This window comes from Mustela erminea, chromosome 19, assembly GCF_009829155.1.
Source record: "Mustela erminea isolate mMusErm1 chromosome 19, mMusErm1.Pri, whole genome shotgun sequence".
NCBI classification, from domain to species: Eukaryota; Metazoa; Chordata; class Mammalia; order Carnivora; family Mustelidae; genus Mustela; species Mustela erminea.
In genome coordinates, this window is record NC_045632.1 from 28,301,669 (window position 1) to 28,318,272 (window position 16,604).

At 57.1% G+C, this 16,604-nt stretch overlaps 1 protein-coding gene across 12 annotated transcripts in view; it reads left to right on the forward strand.

Annotated features, from left to right (window-relative positions):
- The first annotated feature begins 1,054 nt into the window (after positions 1–1,054).
- ADCY7 (adenylate cyclase 7) overlaps positions 1,055–16,604 on the forward strand; it is a 56,932-nt gene continuing 41,382 nt past the window's right edge. For 2 of the 12 annotated variants that reach the window (XM_032326458.1, XM_032326446.1), the window contains exon 1: positions 12,750–13,348. The gene's annotated coding sequence lies outside the window, so the exon portion shown is untranslated. Of the gene's footprint in view, positions 1,142–1,438; positions 1,484–9,467; positions 9,761–12,730; positions 13,349–16,604 lie in introns of those variants that run through there. The other 10 variants (XM_032326451.1, XM_032326449.1, XM_032326448.1 and 7 more) reach the window with 10 other exon arrangements.

Consider the following 16,604-nt stretch of genomic DNA (forward strand, 5'->3'; position numbering starts at 1 on the left):
TTGCCTCCTGCTGGGGTTCCCCTTTCCTGCGCAGGGAAGTCCCAGGCACTCCAATCTTCCCCGTGAGCCCTCGGGATGCAAAGCGGTGACCTCACCAGGGTAGTGGCCCAGCTCTGGCCCACAGAGCAAGGTGCCACCGTCTGGATGCCCCAGTCGGTGGAACTGGATTTAGGGCATCAGGGCGGGCTGGCTGCACAAAAGGGTTAGGAGTCTCAGCTGGCACCTCCCTCCCGCCTGCCATCTGGGACGGAAATCAGATTTTCACTTTCCATCTGATTCCTCAGCATATGTCCAAAGTGGGTGTTCCCTGGGCTGGGTTCTAGGCCTACTGCAGGGTCAAGGCGAAAGTCCCAGACCCTGTGTGTCTCTTGGTTGAAGGTAAACAAATTTACCTAGCTCTGGGATTCCACCACAGGGCTCCAGGGAGACTAGAGTTCCCCCAAGCTGCTTGTCACTGGATCACCGGTGCGCTTGTTACACCGCACGTTCTCAGGAATCTTGCCTGCAGAACTCACGCCAGGGACTCGGAGGTTGGGGTCCGAGAAATGGGCCCAACAGCTGCCCACGTGACCCCTCTGAGCAAAGCCATTATTCCATCAGGGGCGTAAGCGCAGTGGGGACAAGTGGACTCATGAAGGTCTTAGTTAAACACTCGGCTGGTCTTGATTACCCCTTCCGTCGCCTCCTTTGTCCCTCCCAGCTGTGACTCAGGAGCGTGCTTTCTTGCTCACCCAGCCTGGGTGCCTCGGAAACACGGCAGATGTTTTTGCTGCCAACACTGGGGCCCCACCCAGGGCTGTAGGCAGCAGTGAGTGGGGTCACGATAGGGTTAGACACCCACTTTCTGAGAATACCTACTTTCTTAGGCCGGTTCTGTCTTCCTGGCGACAGCGCTCGCGGGCGGCTCCCATCTCCGGACGCCCCGGGGGCGGGGGTGGTGGTCAAGGCTCGGGAGAGACGGAAAGTTTCCACCGAGGCCTCCTTCATCTCGGCAGGAGCGCTTAGCCCCACGTCTATAGTTCCTTCTAGAAAGGGGCGTTCCTGGAAGGCGGGTGGTGGGAGCTGGAGCAGAAACAGCTGAAAGAGTTTGCTAGAAAGTGTTTCCCTCTGGGCCGGAGCAGCACCTGGTGCGTCCACACACGTGCGTGACGCTGAGAACAAATACTTTGGTATCTGGGGGGAAGGTTTGGTCTCCAGCTCCCGGTTCTCAGGGGGCCAGGGGAGCGGGCGGTGGTCGTACTCGGCGCTGCCGGTGAAAACGGAGCGGGGGCGGCGGCCGGGGCGTCTGGCCCCCACCGCGGCCAGGCTCGGGGCTCCCGGCTCGGGGCGCGGGCGGCCAGCGGGGGGCGCCTGCGGCCGCTCCACCGCCCCCGCCCGCACTGCCGGATCCAGCCCGCGGCCGGCGCGGCCACTCGGGCGGCGGAGGCGGAGGCGGCGGCGGCGGCGGCGGCGGCCGGAGCGCGGGCAGGAGCGGCGGCGGCAGGTGAGCGCGGCGGTGGCGGCGGCCCGGGCCCCGGAGCGGGGAGGCGCGGCGACCCCGAGTGGCAGCGCGCCGCCGTCCGAGCCCCCGGGGCCCCCGCGTCGTGGGGGGCGTCGCGCGGGGTGTCTGCGCGTCCTTGCCGCGCGCCGGCCGGGCCCCACCCAGTCGGAGACCCGGTGGGTGTGGGGCTGGGGCGGCGTCGGCCGGGTCGAGCCTCCGGGGAAAGGCGCCGAGGCGGGAAGCGGAGCCGCCGCCCCCTGCGTTCTCCTCCTCCTGCGGGGTTTGCGAGGGGTGGGGGTCTTCTCAGATGCTCCCTCCCTGGGTCCTTTGCTCCCCTCCCGGGGCCGCGGGAGAGCCTCGCAGACAGAGTCCCGGATGGCAGGAGCTGGGGCGCGGCCCCACTTTCCGGATGGCAAGACTGAGACCTGCGGGAGGGACACGGGCTCTGTGCCTTTCCCCGGCTGCACCCCAGGCCGGTCACCTTCGGACCGATGCCGGCAAGCTCGCTGGCCTGTGAGGGTCCCGAGGGCCTGGCTGGTTAGGTTTCCCAGACTTGACAAGGCCCGGGCTCCCGAGCGTGGGTAGAGTGTACTGAAAGTAACAATAATACCTCAAGGGGGAGAAGGCGCAATGAGGGCCAGACCAGGGATTGGGTTTGGAGGCAGTCCTACCACAGCCGGGGTTGAGCAGGGCCCCTTTCGAATTAAGGGAGGGGGGTTGGGCTAGAGAGCTAGGCACTAGCCCCTGACTTAGATGCCCACTGGGGAAAACCGGAAACCTAAACCTTACATCGGAAGGGAATGGGTAAAGGTAGTCTGACCCTGGTTGGGGGAGAGATGCTGGAGTCTTCCTCAGTAGGGTCTGAAGGGTTCTATCTTGGGTCCCCCCCCTCAGAGGCCAAGAACTCCTGTTCTTTCGGAGTCCCAGAGTCAAAGCTGGAAATGAGAGTCTAGGATTGGAGCCTTTCACAGGAGGATCCCAGTTGGCCTGGGTCTGGGGGTTGTGCCTGGAACAGCCAATGCGGCCCAGCCTCTATTGTGCTGAAGCACCCTCAGACCTGGTCCAGAGTGAGGCTCCGCAGGGCTGTGAACCCACGACCATCAGGCCTGCTTGGTCTCAGGGCCCCTGGCTGAGGGGTTCCGGCGGTGGGGTGTGGGGGGAGTCTGGGGCTCTGTTATTCTGTGACTGCTTTGACAGGTGGGCAGCTGCCCTCATGGTAGCAGGGAGCTTGTGTGATGGGGACTTGGGGTTGTGTGGGTGGACCCCAGGCACAGTGAGGAGATTCCCCCAGGAATGGAGCTGCTCCAGGGGGATCAGAGGGGGCAGCTGCCTCCCCCAGGGCTCAGTGTTCAGGATCTTGACATGTGAGGTCCTCTTCCCTCAGCTCTTGGTGCTCTTGGGCCTATTGTGGTGGGGGTGGGGGGGAGGGGGCAGGGAGAGGTGGGAGCCCTCTGATTTCTGAGGCCAGATGGCTCACAGAGCCCCAGCACCTTCCTTATATCATTTGATCCGTGAGTTAGGGCTGGAATGACCTGCCCCATCTACAGGTGGGAAAGCTGAGGTCTTCAAAGGTCTCTTAACAAGTTAGGCCTGGAGCTGGGACTAGGGCCTGGCTTCATGGTCTTCTCATCCTATTCTGGTATGGTTCTGGTGAAGTCTATTTGAGTACATATCGGGAGCCTGACCCCACCCCAACAGGCGGAAGGGCTCTCAAGTGGACCCCTTAATTCCCTCCCCTCCACCAAGGGCACAACACATTGCCCACTCACCTCTCCCTTCCTTCTGCTCCTCACTTTTCCCCAAGGGTGCTCTGGGGCTTTGCTGCTGACCTCCGCGGCTTGGATCCTTTTCCTGTGTACCTGGGCACACAGGCACGCTGATGGGGGATAGTGGCTTTTGTTGACTCCGTGGCTGACTCCAGCAGGGGGAGTCTTGAGTGGCCTGCCTGGGCTGGAGGCAAAGAGATGGCGTGGCTTCCTGCCCTCCTGAGCCCCTTACTAGCCTACTGGGGAAACAGAGTTCACCTTGACCCCAAACACCTCCGTAGGGAGAACCTCACACAGCAGGCAGGCCAGTCCACACTCTGGACACTGGAGAAGGACAGACAGGGAGAGGTCTTCATTGGTACATCTTTGGGGAAGTCTGGTGATTGATCATTTTCTTCTTTATTCATGCTTGTTGTATTTTCAAAGTTGTCTAAAAGCGAGAAAAGCAAAACTTTACTCCTTTCTCATTTGCTCCAGAAAACTTCTCAAGAGCAGTTCTGCTGCTCCTGAAGCTCAGACCCTGGTTTGCAGGTCTGGTCTGGGGACAGATGTAAACTTCTGAATTTAATAAAATGTCCAGGGGGAAAGTCTCAGGTTTCTGAAATAGTTCAGAGCAGATGAGTCTTGAAACAAACAGAACAGCCTGGAACTCATGCAGAAGTCAACATCCTAATTGGTCTGTTGTGGACCTTCCTGTTGGCGGTGTTGCCTCTCTGGCTGTGAGTCCGAGGGGAGCCGTGGCTCATGTCCAGCTGCTGGAGAGCCATCTGATGGGGGCCGGCAGGCAGGTGGACGGGGGCTGGGGTGACAGCAGCCTCCAGCCCTGAGCCACACCTGTTTGGGAACCGAAGAGAATGGCTTCCTAAGCTGATGCTTGGCCTGGGTTAGAATTGGGGAGAGGGATTCCTGGCCCAGAAAGCAACTGATGATTCCACATCCAGGAGGGTCCGCACTGAAGAAGCCGAGTGCGTGGGATCAGCCCACAGACTTCTCTCTGAGTAGCACAGGCTACATAGCCCATCACATCCTGCGTCTTTTCTGCTCTCTGCACGGAGACCTCCACTCCTACCTCCCGGCCCTTGCACCTGCTGTGCCTTCTTCCTGTAAACCCTTCCCCCCCGTGCAACGCCATCACGTCTCTTAGGAAATGCTCCGCACCCCCCTCTTGGACAGCTGACCTCAGGGGTCACACTCAGTGCTGGTGGACTGTGGGTCAGGGACCTGGCCTGGGGACCCTTTTGACCTCAGGCTTTGGTTCTGGGGCCTTTGCCTTCCTCTGCCTTTTGGACATGGACATTTGAGCCTGAATTGTCACTTTGAGAGGGGAAAAAAGGAAGGCAGGAACCATGGCTCCCTCCTACCCTCAGCCATCCATGGCCCTCTCTGTCTCCCAGCTTATTATAAGAGGGGCTAAATGGAGCCCCACAGACGGGGGTGGTGGGCATTGGGCCAGGGCCATTGCCAGGTGTACGGAGCTGGCAGCAGGAGGCCACTCCTTTGGTTAATAACCACTTGCTGAGTGAGGTGGCTGGGAGCAGTCCTGCTATTGGCAGAGGGAACCACTGTTTCCAGCTATTAACAACAAAGGCTATTATTTGCAAGTTCTTGGCCTGGCAGACGAGAACATGGCCTCTGGAGGGGACCCTGTGGGCTTGAGTCTCAGCTCCCCATTTCCTAGGCAAGTGCTTCAACCTCTCTGGGCTTGTTTCTCATCTATGAAGTGGAGACAGAATACTTATCTCAAAGGCCAAGGCACAGTTCCAGATTAAAGCTCACCAAGGGGACAGGACAACCAAACTCAGTATGTGAACCCAGGCTGGAAAAAAAAAACATCGTGTAAGGGACTTTACTGGGACAGTTGACGAAACTGAACATGAACTGTAAAGTGTTGTATCCATGTTAAATGATTTGATAACTATAGGGTCTGTGTTCTTAGGAGACATGCATTGACGTTTTTAGGGGTAGAGGGGCACAGGGTAAGCAGTCTGCTTTCAAGTACTGGAAAGAGACACATACATAGATCTTAAAATGAGGCAAAACAGCATAAGTAGATCTGCATTAAAAAGTATAGGGGAGTTCTTTGTGCTTTTCTTGTAATCTTTCTGGAAGTTTGAAGTTATTTCAAAATACAAAGTTAAAAAGAATGCCTCATGGTTGTGATGAAATGACATTAATTCACATTATTTAGAATGGTGCCTGGCATTCACTATTCACCGTTGCTTTTTATCACCATTCGTCTGGGCAGAGTGTAACTTACTGTCACAGGAACCTGTGTTATTTTTTCCACTTCTAAAGGACACACTCGAAGTCGAGAGAGGTTAAGTGGTCTGCTCTGGGTCCCGCAGCAGTAGGTCCAGAGCACTGACAGAACGGCTTACAGTCTATTTCAGATTCATTGCCAGAATCTGAAACTATGAGATTCTACACAAAAACCCAGATTTCCAGCTACATGCCCTGTCCTACCCCAGTCCTCCCTCGGTCCCATCCCCAGCATGAAGCAGGGTGCCTGGCTCTTGCAAGGGAAGCAGAATGGCTGACCCACCCCCTAACTGGAGTGTTGGTGGAGCCTGGGCTGCTGTCTTCATCAGGCTTTGGTGTGTGCTGGTCGGAGTCAATTATCCCCTCTGAGCCTCTGGGTCTTCCTCTGTCATATGGGGTTATACCACCTTCCTGGAGGGCGATCCCAAGGACTCAGGGACCCGGCATGTTACCCTCAAGCAGGGTAGACTTCTTCGTGTGTGGCCGTGAGGACTGTTCATCCCAGTTTCTGGCCTCCTGTGCCCCTGGGTCCCCACCGGCCTGGGTGTGGGGTCAGGAGGTGCTTGAGAAGGGAAAGGAAGGAGCAAAGGCTGGAAACGGGCCTGGCTGTCCACAGGGGGTGGGGGAGGGCAAGGCTGGGCAGGCACTTTTTCCTTGACTTTGTAGGTGTGCCCTACGGGCCCCATCTCACAGAAGAGGGAACAGCCTCCGCAGGGATGGCGGGAGGAGTGCACTTGGTGGGTTTCCCCAACAGATGGGGAAGCTGAGGCTCAGAGGAGCAACGTGAACCTCAGAGGCCCCACAGCCATGCTGCTTCTGCCTCCTAGGCCAAGGCTCTCATTCTGTTCCCAGGAGGACAAAGCTCATTTCTTCCTTTTAAATGGCTTGAATTTTTTATGTTAATTACAGAAATAATTCACATTTATTATTGAAAAATCGGAAAACTCCAGCAATAAAGTGAGGACAAAAACCAGAATCTGTACTCTTCCAAGTAATCCATTAACATACCGGTGTATATCCTTCTAGAGGGCTTTTTTTTTTTTTTTTTTAAAGGACAAGAAAACAAACTGCGCCCAAGTGTCTTTCTTGTCCTCTAAGGACAATTCAGCCAGCCCCGCGTGCCCCCACCCACGCTCTGTGAGTGCATTCAGCGGGGATCCTAGCCACATCAGGCTGGCCTGGCGTCTGGTGCTCCGGCAGCCCTGGTGGATTTCTTGATCCCCTATAGCTGGACACATAGGTTGTTTCCGATATTTTTGTGGTTGGAGCATTCCTCTGAGGAGCCGGCAGCGAAGGGTTTGCACACGCTGGGGATTCTTTGTGTCGGTAAATTAGGAAGGGTGCACCCCTTCCACCCCACCCCTGCAGACGCAGGTTTGTGGTATAGGCTGCGTCTGGGGGCGTGGAGGGCGCTTGCCTCCCAGGAAACTGCTTTGCGGTCAGCAGATGAGACAGGGAGGGGCTCCCTGGAGGGATTTGCCAGAAGAGGGTATCATTGTTGCGCCCTGGCTGGTTCTGGAAGCCTTTAAGCTCCTGTGGGGGTGGCGGGTGGAGGTTGAGGCCAAGGAGGAGGAGCGCCTCTGCCCTGTGAGGGGGTGACGGTGGAGCCTGGGACCCTGTGGCACCCCTGCCCCGGGCTTCATGCATGGGGGGCCGCTGCTGTTCGGTTGGGCGCTCATCCCTTGTGGCCTGGGGTCTGGGCCGGGAGCAGGATCAAGTCCGGTTTTGCGGTTTTTGTCGGTAGGTTCTGGCTCTGAGACCCCAGGTGAGTGGCCTTCTCTCCCAGAGCGGCACCTTTCTCATCCGTGGGAAGGGGCTTGCCACAACCCCTCACTGCTGGGAATCCAGCAAGACAAGGCCGTAGAGTTCTTCCCAGGATCGGGTCTCAGCTTCACTAGGGAAGGATTACACGGGTACAGAGAAAGACAGAGGAGTGGGGACAGCCGCTGCATACCCATCCCTTAGCGGCCACCCCGGGGAGGGGGTCCTCCCTCCTCCCCCATGCTTTCCCCTCCAGACCTATTGCTTCCTCTAGACAGATTGTGGTATCTATTACTGCAAGGTAAGGACCAGCCGCCCCAGGATTATTACCACACCTGAAGTCTAGCAGTGTTCTGACTGTAGATCCATTCAGAGTTCAAATATCTAATTGATCTATACACATCAAATATGTATTTATTTTAGTTTTTTTTTTTTAAATATGGTCCTTATTAGGTCTATATAATGAGACTGTATGACAGAATTGATAATCATCCCTTCTCCTAGTGTCATGGGTTTTTTTTTTTTTAAAGATTTTTATTTATTTGAAAGAGAGAGAACGCACAAGTCGGGGAATGGCAGTGGGAGAGGCAGAAGCGGGCTCCCCACTGAGCAGGGAGCCTAAAGTTGCAGGACTCAATCCCAGGATCCCGGGATCATGACCTGAGCTGAAGGCAGACACCTAACCAACTGGGCCACCCACATGCCCCATTTTGGAGGTTTTTGAAGCCAGATCCCTTTTCCTACAGTCAAGCCTCCTATCATGTGTAACACATTCCTTACCCCCGTGAACCTGGAGGCTTGATCTCATTCAGTGTCGTTTGCAGGAGAGCGTCTCGCAGGAGACGGAGACAGGCTACTCCTGGGAAGCTGGCATCGTCTGCTTGTGCCTCGCGTGTGATGCCCGTGGCCACGGATGTTCAGTGGCTTTAACGTCAAAGCATTTTTAACAACAAACGCTTCCATTTTCACCTGGTTACAGGTGGTGCTGAGTTTGGCTCTGGGGGAAGAACTTCATATCAGGACATTGTTCTTTCTGATTCTTGACTTTTTTTTTTTTATTTTATTTTTTATTTTATTTTTTAAAGATTTTATTTATTTATTTTACAGAGAGAAATCACAAGTAGATGGAGAGGCAGGCAGAGAGAGAGAGAGAGAGGGAAGCAGGCTCCCTGCCGAGCAGAGAGCCCGATGCGAGGCTCGATCCCAGGACCCTGAGATCATGACCTGAGCCGAAGGCAGCGGCTCAACCCACTGAGCCACCCAGGCGCCCCTGATTCTTGACTTTTTCTTCATGGTAGTTTTACCTGGTGTCTCTTAATAACACAGGTGGTTATTTTTTATTTTTATTTTTTTTTAGAGAAAATTGGAAAATAGTAAGAAAATTGGAAAATAGTCATAAATAAGATAGGTATGAAAAGACTGTTAGATTCTACCAACTTAGTGGTAACTCCTAAGATTTAAGTACGTCCTTCTAGATTCTTTTTTTTTTTTTTTAAGATTTATTTAGTTAGTTAGTTGAGGTGGGTTGGTTGGGGGAGAGAGAGCGCGCGAGCAGGGGAGCGGAAGAGGGAAAGGGAGAGGCAGACTCCCTGCTGCGTGCAGAGTCCAACACAGGGCTGGATCCCAGGACCCTGAGCCGAAGGTAGATGCCTAACTGACTGAGCCACCCAGGCGCCCCTAGATTTTCACACATCTGTGACACGATTAAATGAACACACAGGTCTGTGGCTGCCATTTTCACAGGGTGGTGTCTCGGTGGTGACCCCCTTCCTAGGATCTGTGGGGCAGAGCATGGTCTTCCTTGCCACCCCTCGGCCCTTCCCACCGCAGCTGGGTGTGGGGAAGGACAGACGGCTGCTGTGCGGCCCAGCTGCCAAGTTTTTCAAAGGAAATGAGGACTTTTGGTTGGCAGGGCGAGAGCTTTCACATCTGTTCTTTTAGGATTCTGTGCTGTTACTCAACACCCTGTGACCCTGGCTGCCCCCTTCCTCCTCCAAAGCCCTCCATCTCCCAGGCCTAGCAGAGGCTGGGGCCATCAGGGTCCTGGGAGCCAGCCCCCTGCCCTCCAGTGGACAGCGCCCCCTACGTAATGCTGGGCTGCCCCTCTCTCCTTGTTCTCTCTCCTTGTTCTGGTGCCGGACCCGCGACAGGCTGCGGATTTCTGCAGGGGAGGGGCAGGGTTGAGAGGAGCTGAGTTTAATAGCTAAGATGCTGTTTACTTAGCCCATGTGTTTATTTGGAGTGGCTTTGAGGCTCGCCCCAAGCCGCCCCTTAGGACCACCACTGATTAGGAGTTAGGCCCTCATTCCATCCTGTCACTTGTGACCTGTCGCCTGACCTCAGCCAGCCCCTTCTCCTCTGCAATCCCAGTTTTCTGACTGGAGGGAAGGAGGGAGCCAGAGGGTGTCCATGTGTTCCCAGTCTGGGAAAGAAAGGGATCCTGGCCCATCCCTGAGCCCACAGCCAGGAAGAGATGAAGGCAGAGGGGCCGGAGGTGAGTGGATGCTTTGGAATGTGCCTCCCCCCGCCTCGGGGCCCTGTGTGAAAAATCAGTCTGGGAGGAAGGTGAGTGACGGGGCCACCAGGCTGTGTCTGCCGCACGAGCCCCCCCTCCATGGGGAATCTCACTCCAGCCCTCCTGGCCATGAGCCTGGAAGAGCTGGGGCCAGCGGACCAGACGCCTGTGCTAAGCCAGCTGTTTGTCCTCCCCGAAGGGTGGGCGAATTGGGGGGGGGTATGCATGCTGCGGGGGCCGTGTCTCTGCTCTGTGCTCTTGGGGGGACAATCTGAGTGCAGATCCCTCAGGCAGAAATGTCACCAAGGGCCTCTTGAGTGTCCGGGGGGGCCTCCCAAAGAGGAGAGATGATCCTGGGTCACGCCTGAGCAGGCCAGGGCCGCGGTGGTGAGAGGGAGTCCGGCTGCTTTTGACGGGGGCCGCTGGGTCCCAGGGCTGGCAGCGTGGTGCTGGCTGAGGGAGGGCCCTCCACTCCCTGTCATGGGACTGCCTGAGTGTCCTCACAACATGGCGGCCGGCTTCCCCAGAGCCAGTGCTCCGAGAGGGGGCAAGGGAGAAGCCACGCTGTCTTTCATGACCTCAGAAGTCACACATTGTGACTTCTGCCATATTTTGTGGGTCGCAAAGGTAGGGAGGGGCATGAACGCTGAGGGTTGTTGGAGGTCATTTGGAGGCTGACTACCACAGGGGCCAAATGGTGCCCGTCGCTTCTAGCTCACATCCTACCAGGCTGTTGAAATGTGAGCGCCTTTTTCCTATATAGTTCCAACAAAATCCCAGAATTGGATCTCCTTGGACCACTTTGAGTCCCATGACCATTCCTCAGTGGACAGGGGTCACAAGCCTGCCCCTGAAGGGCTGGTTGCCCATAGGAACAGGGAGCTATTACCAGAGTGGAGATGGCTGCTGCAGAAGAGGGTATCTCACTGTAAACCCTCTGTGGAGAGACCTGTGGCTCTCTGCAGCCCAGAGGCAGTAGTGATGGGACCCTGGGGAAGGCTTCCTGGAAGAGGTGGCATTTATACTTGTCTTGGGAGGGTGGGCAGCGTTTTGACCATTCCTGGGGGCAGAAGGGTCTGAATCAAGGCATGAAAGAGTGAGGCATGGAACGTGGACTCAGGGGCGTCCTGGGATCTTTTTCTTTCCTGGGCTGGGAACATATGGATGCACTCGGGCTCAGTCCTTCACTTAATAGTCAGGAAACTGGGTTTCCAGAGGGGAAAGGACTGGTTGAGGTCATGCAACTGGTTAGGAGTTATAGGATGGAACGAGGGCCTCCGACTCCTAATCAGGGAGGAAGGAAACACGACTTGTGGGGGTCAGGACTTGACTGAGGAGGCACAGCAATGCCATGAAAGGCCTTGGACTGGGGCAAGCACATAGCAGAGCCAGGATCTGGGGTTTGGAACTGAGAGAGCCCCACTCCCTGAGTCTGTCTTCCCTTGTCCTCCTTTAACTGAGCACTTACTCTGTGCCTTCCACACGTTTCTCAACTAAGCCTCCCCGGCCTTCCAAGGAGCTGGGTGACTTTACAGAGGGGCTCCGGGGCTGCCCAGATCACACAGCTTGGCCAAGGTTGCTCTTTGGGGCTCTGACTCCAGCGTTCATAAGCCTTTTCCTTCCTCATCCATGGGACGAGGGGCCGGGCTAGCAAATCACTAGCCTCTCAGGGCTCTTCTGGGGTGTGGTGAGCCTCCTGACTTTAGGGGAAGGAAAAGATAAGGTGACTGAGGTACGGATGGTGTTTCCCTGCTCATACCCCCTCCGGGAAGCCTGCCTGAGGTCCCAGAGGCAGCGGGTGCCATGGGATTTCTTCCCGAGGGGAAGGGCTTGGCATCTGTTGGCTCAGGGCTTGACGTTATTTGTCGTTTGGTCGCCCGACAGTCTGCCTTGTTTCTGCTGCACTTTTATTCCCTCCTGCCCACTGTTTCAGGATCTTACCACTTTCCCAGGCTGTGGCTCCTGGGCGGGTGAGGTCTCTCTGCCCAGAGCTCCGGTCCATGAGTCTTGTCTCCATAGATAATTCTCCCAGACCTTTGTGTAGGCTTTGGTGGGCACAGCTTAGCCTGGGAGCTTGGCCGGGGTGGGGTGGGGGTGCGGTGTGCTGTGTCCAAGTCCCGTTTGTGCCCCCAGCAGCAGAGAGGGGTCCTGGCCATGGGGAGGAAGGTAGGGTATAGTGGGATTTGGAGTAACCTGTCCTCAGGCAATCCTTTCTTTGGTCCCACGATGGTCATGGGGTGAGTGGTTGAGAGTACAGGCTATAGAGTCAGACAGAACTGAGTTAGAATCCTGGCTCTGCCTTTTCTTAGCTTGTGTTCTGGGGCAATTGAGTGACCTCTCTGAGCCTCAGCTTCCTGTTCTGCAGAAGGGAACCTTCCTTGTGGGGCTGATGGGCCGTTGTGGGAGGCCGTGCTCAAGGCTGACACCAGCCAGTGTCCAAATGTTGATTGGAAGGTTCATCAGCCTGGGTGCCCGGGCCCTGCCTGGCGGGACCTTGAAGTCTGTGTGGGGGCTGGGGGGTTAGGTGCCCAGGGGCCACGGCTGGGGGTGCAGCAGGTGAGGAGGGAAGAGCCTGGCCAAGGCCTCCTCTGAGGATGGAGCTGAGACGGAGGCCTGGGGAGGGCAGGGGAGTCAGCTGGGAGAAATGGTCTCTGTTCTTCACTTTGTTACCAAACAGTAGGTTTTGCTGTCAGGATAAAGGGTAGAACGTGGTCGCAGGACCTTAGGTCACTTATTGAACAGGCTTTGAGGACCGGGGTGCCTTGTCCCTCTATCTTAAGAGGCCTCTGCTCCCTGCTTCACGGTCCTTCCTAGCCTGCTGCCTCACTGCGGAGCACCACGTGATCCCAATGGGGAAACTGAGGGTTGGCAAAGCAGAAGGAGCTTGCTTCCTTGGCTGCCTGGGGCCCAGGGCTGCTGGGGTTCTCTGGGGGCTCGAGCTGCTTGGAATAGCCACTCCAGGCATGGGCCTTGGCGTGGGGGCAGCTGCGAAATGGAGAGGCAGCCGATGAGGCTGGAGACCTTTGACCTCTCAGAGATGGATGAAGCCCCCTCACTATGTGGGTGGGGAAACTGAGGCTCAGAGTCTGACTGTTGGTGGGGAGCCAGAATGAGGCTCAGTGTCGGGCTGCTTGTCAAGGATGCGTTTACTCCTGGCCTCCAGCCGTCTCCTCGGGGCTTCTAACGGAGGTTTTGGTGCCTGTTTTATTTTCACTTTTTGAAAATTGTTCCAGCTTCAAGCTTCCAATTTCCATGAAGTCATTGGAGCCAGGAGCCTGGACTCCTGCCTCTCCCCACTTCGGCTAAGGGCCCCACTGCAGCTGGGAGAGGGGGGCCCCCCACACCCCCGGAGGCGCCGAGCTCAGGGCTCAGCCTTAGCTTTTGCGCGGCGACGGCTGCCGTGGAGCAGGAAGTTGTGGGTCCCAGATGTGACTCGCGCTTGGTAGGTAGCCGGCAAAGGAGGCTTCCCATGTGTGCACCCGGATGCCGGCCGAAGAGGGCCAGGCGGGGGCCGGGCCGCCTCCACGTGGGCTCAGACCCCGCCGAGGGGGCCTGGATGAGAGCCAGGTAAAGGGCGTTGGGGACGGGGCGCCCTGTGTCCTGGTGGCCTGGGCCTAAGGGGAGTGCGGGCGGGCTGGGCCTCCCTCGCCGGCAGGGGTTGGACAGGGTCCGTGCTGGGGGTGGTGGGGCAGCTCCTGGACAGAGGACCTGGACAGCTGTCCCCAGGCTTTGCCCAGTCCGACGAGGGGGTGCTGTTAGATCTGTGGTGGGGGGCTCACGGGGCTTGTTCCACCGGGAGTTCTGTCAGCCCTGGGCTCTCAGGTGTCCACTTCTCTTTTCAAGCTTATAATTTTACATTTGTGAGTCCACTTTTCTCAATGACAGTAACAATTAGTGAGGGGAGGGCTGTCGAAGTTTTTTGTTATGTTAAAAAGAAAAATAAGCCAAAAAAAAAAAAAAAAAGAAAAGAAAGAAAAACCTTGAAAGTGACACCTGCCCAAGAGAGAACCAAGGAGCTTCTGGAAAATGGAATGGTCTTCCTTTCTCTCCAGCCCCTCCGAACCTGAGGCCCCCCGGGGACTGATGCAGACCAGTGGGAGTAGGTCCTTCTGGAACATTCTGTGGGCTCATCCAGACCCAGGCACACAGGTTGAAGTAGGTGCCTTGTTTCTGTGTCACCACCAAGGACTCAGGACAGTTGGCCCTGGGCTCTTCCTCTCTGGCCAGCCCTTGGGGGAGGGGAGCGGCAGGGGTGAGGAAAGCAGAGGGCTGGGCTGGACCTCGGTGCAACAGGGCGCCTGGCCCCCCAGGTCTGGCTGGGTGGCTGGCGTCCTGGTGGCCGGAGTGTGGGCTGGCTCTGCTTGGATAGCTGCGTGGCCGTGGGGGGTTTTCCTGTGGCTTCTGATGTGAGGTGTGGGTGCAGAGGAAGGGAGGCTCTCAGATTGTTCTGGATTCGGGGCCCTCAGAAGGGAAGGTGTGACCTTTGTGGGGGAAAGAGTCTCTCGTGGAGTTGGAGTGCAGAGCCGTGGGCTCTCGGCCACAGATGTGCAGGTGGACAGCCCGAGGGTGGCCCACGAGAGAGGGACTAGGCCAGCCTTTCTCTGACTGTGGCTCCGGGGCGGTGGTTTTAGCCCATATGTGGATGAGTGTGTTTAAAATTTGCTAGGTATTTATTTTAACGTATTTGAGAAAAACAAACCTGTAACTAGGACCTTGGGTCCGTGAGTTCATGGCCTTTCTTCGCTTGGGACGGGGCAAGAGAAGATACTGAAACGAGAAGTGAGCAGACCCAAGAGGAAGCGTCGAGTCGGCAGCTTTGCCGGAAGCCTGGGCGTCCGTGGGGCCGAGTCGGGAGGGTCTGTGCCGGAGGGTGTTTCTAACCCAGCTGCGGGTCTCCCTCCCTCCAGATGGGGGCCTTCTGGGGTTTTCCTGTGGCTTCTGATGTGAGGTGTGGGTGCAGAGGAAGGGAGGCTCTCAGATTGTTCTGGATTCAGGGCCCTCAGAAGGGAAGGTGTGACCTTTGTGGGGGAAAGAGTCTCTCGTGGAGTTGGAGTGCAGAGTAGCGGCGGTTTCCTGGCAGCGAGTTCCGGGGGTTGGGGAAGGGGTGGTCTCGTAGGACCCCTTTGACGGGAGTGGGTCTCAAGAGAGGGAGACTTCCTGTGAGCCCTATAAGAATGGGGGGTCGGTGCAGGGAGGGACGAGGCAGTAACTGGTGGGATGGGGCAGGAGGAGGGCCTCTAAACAGGCCAAAGGTGCTTTTTCAAGGGGAGATAAAGGTCATTCTTGATGTTTTGGGGACCCCCCCTTTACAGTTTATAACTGATGGCTTAACCCATTTCCTGTTCCCCTCACCCCCACCCTGTGTGGTGGGTACCCACCCCCCCTTGTCAGTGGAAAAGACAGAGGCCCAGAAGGAGCCACATGTCCTGGGTCACACATCGAGTCAGCCCCCAGGGGGGTCGAGGGGCACTTATTACCTGTCATGGAGAGTGGCCCCGTCGTGTCCCGGTGCCTCCTCTTGTTTGGAGAGGCAAAGATGAGCCGGGGCTCTAGGTGACTTTGAAGGGTGCCTAGGGGGTGAGCCTCACCGTGAGGAAGGAGGAATCAGGTTCCCCTGAGTGGGTCCCTCACCCCACAGGCCTGGCTTGGCCCTTGTCTGCACGTGCTGTTGGGGGGCTGGGGCTGGGCTGTACCACTGCTGAGCCGTGCCTCCTGGGACACGTGCAAGCTGGGAGTTAGTCCGGCTCAGTGAATGAGACCATCACATCTGAACAACCAGGGAGGCGGGGGCTTCTGGAGGTCACTGAGTCCAGCCCCCTGCCCTCTCCCCTGGTCCCACTCTGCCTGCTTCCAGCAGCATGGGAAGTGAGCTGGGTTATCTGAGCCAGTTCCTGGCATCTGTAAAATGGGTCGCTCATGTTTGGAGGCTTAAACAGGGCGACACGTGGCATCTGGTGCCACAGAGCCACAACTCGCGGGCAGGTGTTACCGGCGCTTATCCTGCTTTGGGTGGGAGGGTGGGTATGTCTCGGGGAGGGGACCAGGGAGGTCAGGATGGGCAGGGCAGGGGGAGGGGCCTCCCCTGGAGCCTACAACCCTTGGGCTGACTGCCAGCTCCCATCTGTGAAGTGGCCGTGCCCAGGCAGGGGGCCAGGAGAGCCACATATGCCTGGAAAGCTCTTCCCAGGTGTCTGAGATCAGTATACCCTGGTCTTGAGTCTCCCGGTGGTAGCCAGAGCCCTCCAGCCCACTCCTGTCTCGTGGCCCTCTGGCTCTGCCTCTGCCCCATCCTGAATGGTTGTCCCCCTACCCACTAGGGTTCCTCCCACCCCCAGCCCCCAGGGAGGGTGGCGGGGTGCCCACCTGAGGGCCACAGGCATCTGGCTTGATCTGTTGCAGCACCCGGATCTCACAGACAGCCACGTTGGGCCTGGGGTGTTGCCCAGTCCTGAGTACTGACCTGGATCAGAGCCCCTTCCTTTTCTGACTTTCTACTGGAAGCCCTCTAGGTGTTGAAGTGGGGTGGGGATGAGCCTTGGGTCAGAAGTGAGCTCAGTTCCTCTTTCCTGACATTTCTCCCACGACACTGGATCATCCCTTCTGACACCTGCTGATCCCAGCAATGGGTCTATTTCTCGGGTGCTGTCTGAGCACCAGCTCAGTGTAGTGGGGGGGAGGGGAAAGCCGAGCTGACCCTGCAGTCCACATGGCGTGGGAGGGCTTGGACACGGGGCCGGCACCCTTCCTGGGTTCATCTGACACACATGCTTGACTGGTTCTCCTGTCTGGTGTCATGGACATGAACCCCTTCTTCTGGCTCCTG